Source organism: Oryx dammah, unplaced genomic scaffold (genome assembly GCF_014754425.2).
Source record: "Oryx dammah isolate SB20612 unplaced genomic scaffold, SCBI_Odam_1.1 HiC_scaffold_1, whole genome shotgun sequence".
NCBI classification, from domain to species: Eukaryota; Metazoa; Chordata; class Mammalia; order Artiodactyla; family Bovidae; genus Oryx; species Oryx dammah.
Window position 1 is genome coordinate 51265907 of NW_024070185.1, and position 6130 is coordinate 51272036.

The 6130-nt window shown below is 38.4% G+C and overlaps 1 protein-coding gene and 1 long non-coding RNA gene across 3 annotated transcripts in view; one reads left to right on the forward strand and one right to left on the reverse strand.

Moving 5' to 3' along the window:
• Positions 1 to 6130, forward strand: part of PCSK5 (proprotein convertase subtilisin/kexin type 5) — a 513187-nt gene that overhangs the window by 107063 nt on the left and 399994 nt on the right. The gene's annotated exons all lie outside the window — the stretch shown is intronic.
• LOC120874878 lies at positions 3364 to 3552 on the reverse strand. Its single transcript, XR_005723758.1, has 2 exons — positions 3460 to 3552; positions 3364 to 3425 (listed from the first exon to the last, which is right to left on the reverse strand). It is a non-coding gene; the product is annotated as an uncharacterized LOC120874878 (long non-coding RNA).

Below are 6130 nucleotides of genomic sequence, written 5' to 3' on the forward strand. Positions count from 1 at the left end.
AAAATTAACAAGAAAGCCATAATATAATTATCACATATAAAAAAAATTAATGATAGCTTCTTTATATTATCAAATATCCAGTACATTTTCAAATTATCCCTATTGGCTCATAATCTTTTCTTTGTAATTTGAGTCAAGATCCAAATAAGTCTCATATGTTGATTGGTTGTATACCTCTTCAATCTCTTTTATCCTGTAGATCTTTATTTTTTCCTTTGAAAATGTTCAGTTTAAGAATCTAGGTTATTTAGAGCTTCATGTGGTCTAGATTTTACTAACTGCATTCTAGTCCCAATATCAATAAATTAGTAGGTAGTAAAAACTAGAGGCATGATCAGATTCAAGTTCAATTTTTATTTTGCTCAGTGTGTGACCACTTACTCTCTAGTTGTTATGTGTATGCAGATATGTTGTATCAGGAGGTACAACATACCTGCTTGTCACTCTGTGATATTTCAAAGGATCTGCCATTGTGTGAAAGTGCAAATCACTCAGTCATGTCTGACTCTTTGTGACCCCATGGACTGCACAGTCTATGGAATTCTCTAGGCCAGAATACTGCAGTGGGTAGCTTTTCCCTTCTCCAAGGGATCTTCCCAACCCAGGTCTCCCATATTGCAGGCAGATTCTTTACCAGCTGAGCCACAAGGGAAGCCCAAGAATACTGGAGCGGGTAACCTATCCCTTCTCCAGTGGATCCTGACCCAGGAATCAAACCGGGGTATATCCTGCATTGCAGGCAGATTCTTTACCAACTGAGCCATGAGGGAACCCCAAACTGGGGTGGGTTGCCATGCCCTTCTCCAGGGGATCTTTCCAATCCAGGAATTGAACCTAGGTCTCCTGCATTGCAGGCCGATTGTTTACCATCTGAGCCATGAGGAAAGCCCAAAAATACTGGAGTGGGTAGTCTATCCCTTTTCCAGGAGATCTTCACAACCCAGGAATCGAACCAGGGTCTCCTGCATTGCAGGCGGATTCTTTACCAGCTGAACTACAAGGGAAGCCCACCATTGTATAGATCCTTTAATTATTCATTGGGATTTGCAAAGTAGTATCTTCTCTATCTGTGATTTCTTCTTCACTTACTGGCAGAAATACTTGAATAGAGAGAAACTTTGCTGTACATTACTTGGTACAGTGAGGTACAGTCCCTACAGGAACAATGTTTACTAGGGGTTACTTCTTTAGCATTCACTAAATGCTACCAATGAGTTTTTTTCCGCTTGCTTCATTACAAGTTCATGGATTTAAATATATTTGATGTATTTTATTTCATTGAAATTATAAATCTTATTCTTAAATTGACCCATCTTTGGTCAGTGAGAAATTTATCTTGTAAGTCTGTTGATATGACTTCAGCACTCTGTTTTTCTGGCTTGACAAGCTATTCCATACTCTTGTCTATTTTCTGTTCCAGATATGGAATCAACCATTTCCCCAAAGATCCCCTAGTTCCCTTTTTTTAAAAATTGATATTGAAAGACTACTATATGAATGCTGAAACTCTTGTTACTCTTGGGTTATTCTTCAGGCCTTTTTATTGAACAGAGTTGGAAATATGCATTTTACATATAAAATGCACAATGAATTTATATAGATATTTCCAGTTTAGAATAAATTCAGCAGAGTTATTTACCTTCATCAGTCTTATATCTGTAAGTTTTCCATGCTGAAAATCTCAGTGACGCCAACAGAATTCCTCCTTGGTTTTATCTCCCACTATACGCACCAGTAGCTCAGATTTACAGTACCTCAGATCAACAGATTAACCAGGACTGTGGTCACTGTAGACAATGAAAACTACACCCATGTCACATGATCAGATTACTCATTTGAAATTACTTTGAAATGTTTCTCTTTCTATGAAAAGCTTAAGTGACTCTTATGGTGATCCAGAATCTTCTCAAGGTTAACCATCCTCAGTTCCTTAAAAATAAAATCCTTATATTACATGTTATGTGGTTTCAAGTCTATTCTACCATCATAGTTGCTGTTTTATCAGCATGTTTTAGTTTATTTCACATTCTGTGCTGTTGATGACAGATAAAAGACATTACAGAGATAAGCAGTCTTCTGGCTTGTATAGGAATATATAGATGCAGAGGAGCCAAATCATCTGTGCTAGCAACCTGGAAATTCATATTCTGTTTTGGAGGGATGACATTAATGCTGCTAGGTCTGTGCACAATAGCATATGATCATTTCTCCTACTGTGCCAGTTTAGAAAAGAATGTGTTAAACTTGCCATTCTTTATTGATACAAAAGATGAGATAGAGCAGGACTAGAAACATTTCTAATTGTGAAAGTCTGTCCAAGAAAATGAAAGATTAAAGACATCTGTAATGATCAAACTGGATGCACTCTGGACACGTAAAAGAAATGTGCAGTGAACAAATCATTTAAACTAGTTGTACACACTAATGAACATTGAATTAGTTCTATCCTCCCAGGACTTAAGAACTAGGAGTTACCACAGACTGCTCAATAAAAGCATTAATTCAACATGTAACAGGAGGGAAAATGTCAGAAAGCAACAGGGAGTGTAATTCCCACAGAAAAAAAGTAAATTGGTAATGATTTTATTTATTCAGCAACATGTATTGAGCTCCTCCTACGTATCAGGCATAATTCAAACTGCTGGAGATACAAATAGAAAAAGATTGTGTCATAGGCAAGCTAGGAAATAGCTAACTTTCTGTAATATCTAACAGTGTATTTAAGAATTTTGACATTGAGTTATAATCTTTGGTTTGAGTACCTGGACCTCAAATTCCTAACATGAAAATTAAAGTGATATTGAAATTAAATGGTGATACATGACAGGATTTCTTGGCAGATAAATGAATGATTTCCACACAGTTATTACAAAAATTATTTCCCACGGAACATTACTTCTAAGGATTGTTCATAGGCTTCTCCCAAGTCAAGTGATTTGGGACATGCTGGTATGAACAGACTTAGAAAGTTCATTTTTTTTTTAATTGCTGGACTTTTCAGAGCCTTTATTATCTTTGTGAATTGATAGAGGGGATATAAATGGAAACTAATAGTTGATCTATTTGTCCAAGAGAATACATCTTTAAGTGAAATATTGTTTCAATTGACATTGAGTTGTAAGAGATCAGAAAATTCAGTCCAAAGTGGAAGAAGGAAAAGTAAACAGTGGGCAAGTGGAGGGAATTTATTGACTCATGTAACTCCAGATGGGCATGCCAGACTTGATCCAGGAAGTACAGCAGGTATCCATGAACCCAATTCTTTCCTCACTCAGGGTAGCTCTGATCTATCCAAATAGTGGTTTCATTCTCAAACAAGCTTTCCGTTCATGGTTGCCAGATAACAGCTGGCAGTAGTTTCTAGTTGAAATCTAATGAGTTAAAAAAAAAAAAATAGCATTTCCTTTAGTATGCTGAGAAAAATCCTTGGGAGACTACACCTTTTCCATCTCTGCTCACTTCCTTCCCTAGTCTATTCTTGTTTTCTGAATACTGAACCTTCTCTGCGTGTCGAATACCTTTGGAATGAAGTGATTTCTAGGGAGAGTGCGTACTAAGAGGTAGCTGGAATCCATAGAACAGCATGAGGCTTGGGAATGGAGGCCACCCTACCCCAACAGAAATCCAGGGGTATGGGTGAGCATCTTTGTCACGCAGGTTCCTTGGCAGAGTGAGTGAAGACAGCTGTTGAGAAGCCCTTACCAGATAGCCTGAAGAAGAGGTAGTTGGCTCACTGCCTCAGCAAGGGCAACGTGTAGTGTCCAAGGCCAGGGTAGTGGGTGGTCTGTAGACACTGACTTGGCTTCCACTTGGCTCCTAGTGTGACTAGATGGCAACTGCCTCTTGCTGGATCCTCTTGAAGTCTGTCATTATGGCATGAGCTCTGTGCTCTATGCCCTTGGGAAACTAACCTTTTGATTTTTTTTTTTAATTGTGCCAGAAATTTTTTCACCCCCAGTGTTTTGTTTTGATAAATTTGAAATCTGTAGACACATGGAAGGAATAGTAGGGACACATACATTCTGTTCACCTGGATTTAACCAAAATTGATATTTTGCCTCTTTGCACACACACAGTTTACCCCCTGAATATCGAAAGCAAATCACAGACACTGTAAAAATACACCTCTAAATATTTCAGGATGCCTCTCCTAAGAATGGTATTTTTCTGTATAACCAAAGTACCATTCTTACTTCTAAGAAAGTTAACAATGGTCTTATTCAATTTACTGTTCATATTCAAACTTCCCCACTGGTCACAAAAATATTTGTAATAGATTTGTGTCTTTTGATTCAGAACCTAGAATCCTACATTGACATTTGTTCCATCTTTTTATCTCCTTTAATTTAGAAGAGTCTCCCTACTGGGTGGTGGGCTGGGAGGCCGGGGGGAGAGTTGTGAGGAGTGGTTTTTCATGTTGATGATTTTGATGAGTCCAGGCTGGTAGTTTGTAAAATAACTCACTCTTTGGGTTTGTTTGATGGTTTTTCAGGACTTGAGAGGAATTAAACATTTCTGGTGCAAGAACTACCCAGATGAGATTATACATTTTCAGTGATTCATATTAAGAGGTAGATTGTTAGAAGTCTCGTTTTTAGTGATGTTAAATTTTTTTCCTTGGTTGGTTGAGGTATCTACTAGATTTCTCCATTGTAAAGGAGAATTAATTAGCTTTCTAATTAGTAAGAAATTTGGGATGTAATAGTTTGAGTCTCATGAATTATCTTGTTTCCTGTCAACTCTCCCCCAAGGTTTTGGCATGTATTGATGATGCTTGCCTAAATTAATCATTAGATCAGTGATTACAAGATGATGATTATCTAATCCTGCAATCCCTTCTTCACTCCTCTTATCTTTTAATACTATTATGAGCTCATGAATTGTTTTAAAATGTTATGATTCATTACTGACATTATTTGTTTTTTTGATTCTTACATTGTCCCAAGCTTGGTGAGTGGGCAGCTTTTCACATTGCCCCTGAGTCCTTTTGAGAAGACCGCAATCACTTTTTTAGTGCTTAGGGTCTCCTCCTCAATGGCACAACAAAGTGTTCACCTTGTATTTTCTCTGCCTCAGACCTAGAAATAATCAATTGCTCCAAGTAGATGCTTTCTTTTATTGAGGAGTGATACTTAAAAGTCAGGATTCTGGTAGCAAGGGCGTCCTTGGTTGTAGGTGCTATTTCAGTGGACAGTGACGCGGGTTGAATATCTGTTAGTGTTACCTCCAATTCTAATCCCATAATGTGGCTTCATCCTCCTGCTGCTGTTCTTGAGTCGCTAAGTCATGTCTCTTTGCAACCCCATGGACTACAGCCTGCCGGGCTTCCTTGTCCTTCACCATCTCCTGGAGTTTGCTCAGATGCATGTCCATTGACTTGGTGATGCTGTCTAACCATCTCATCTTCTGCCACCCTCTTCTCCTTTGGCCTTCCATCTTTCACAGCATCAGGGCCTTTTCCAATGAGTTGGCTCTTTTCACCAAGTGGCCAAAGTATCGGAGCTTCAGCTTCAATATCAGTCCTTCCAATGAATATTCAGGACTGATTTCCTTTAGGATTGACTAGTTTGAGCTCCTTGCAGTCCAAGGGAATATCAAGTATACTCCAGCAGCACAATTTGAAGACATCAATTTTTCAGCACTCAACCTTCTTTATGGTCCAACTCTCACATCCACACATGACTACTGGAAAAACTATAGCTTTGATTATATGGACCGTGGTCGGCAAAGTGATGTCTCTGCTTTTTAATAAACTGTTTAAGGTTTGTCATAGCTTTCCTTCCAAGGAGCAAGCATCTTTTAATTTCATGGCTGCGGTCACCATCCACATTGATTTTGGAGCCCAAGAAAATAAAATCAGTCACTGTTTCTACTTTTTCACCATCCATTTGCCATGAAGTGATGGGACCAGATGCCATGATCTTAGTTTTTTGAATGTTGAGTTTTAAGTCAGCTTTTTCACTCTCTTCTTTTACCCTCATCAAGAGGCTCTTTAGTTCCCACGTTGCTTACTGCCATTAGAGTAGTATCATCTGTTATCTGAAGTTGTTGCTATTTCTCCAGGCCATCTTGACTCCAGGTCATGATTCTTCCAGCCTGATATTTCACATGATGTACTCTGCTGGAATTT